At 25.4% G+C, this 319-nt stretch overlaps 1 protein-coding gene across 1 annotated transcript in view; it reads right to left on the bottom strand.

Moving 5' to 3' along the window:
• The window catches only part of LOC107568210 (gephyrin-like), an 83686-nt gene that overhangs the window by 4180 nt on the left and 79187 nt on the right, over nucleotides 1-319 (bottom strand). The gene's annotated exons all lie outside the window — the stretch shown is intronic.

The raw sequence follows: 319 nt of genomic DNA on the forward strand, positions 1-319 counted from the left end.
GAAAAGAAAAGAAAAGAAAAGCAAAGCAAAGCAAAGCAAAGCAAAGCAAAACAAAACAAAACAAAACAAAACAAAACATAACATAACAAAGAAAAGCAAAACAAAACAAAACAAAACAAAACATAACAAAACAAAGAAAAGCAAAATAAAACAAAACAAAACAAAACAAAACAAAGAAAAGCAAAACAAAACAAAACAAAACATAACAAAGAAAAGCAAAATAAAACAAAACAAAACAAAACAAAGAAAAGAAAAGAAAAGAAAAGAAAAGCAAAGCAAAGCAAAGCAAAGCAAAGCAAAGCAAAGCAAAGCAAAACAA

This window comes from Sinocyclocheilus grahami, unplaced genomic scaffold (assembly GCF_001515645.1).
Source record: "Sinocyclocheilus grahami isolate Dianchi unplaced genomic scaffold, SAMN03320097.WGS_v1.1 scaffold1225.1, whole genome shotgun sequence".
Taxonomy (NCBI): domain Eukaryota; kingdom Metazoa; phylum Chordata; class Actinopteri; order Cypriniformes; family Cyprinidae; genus Sinocyclocheilus; species Sinocyclocheilus grahami.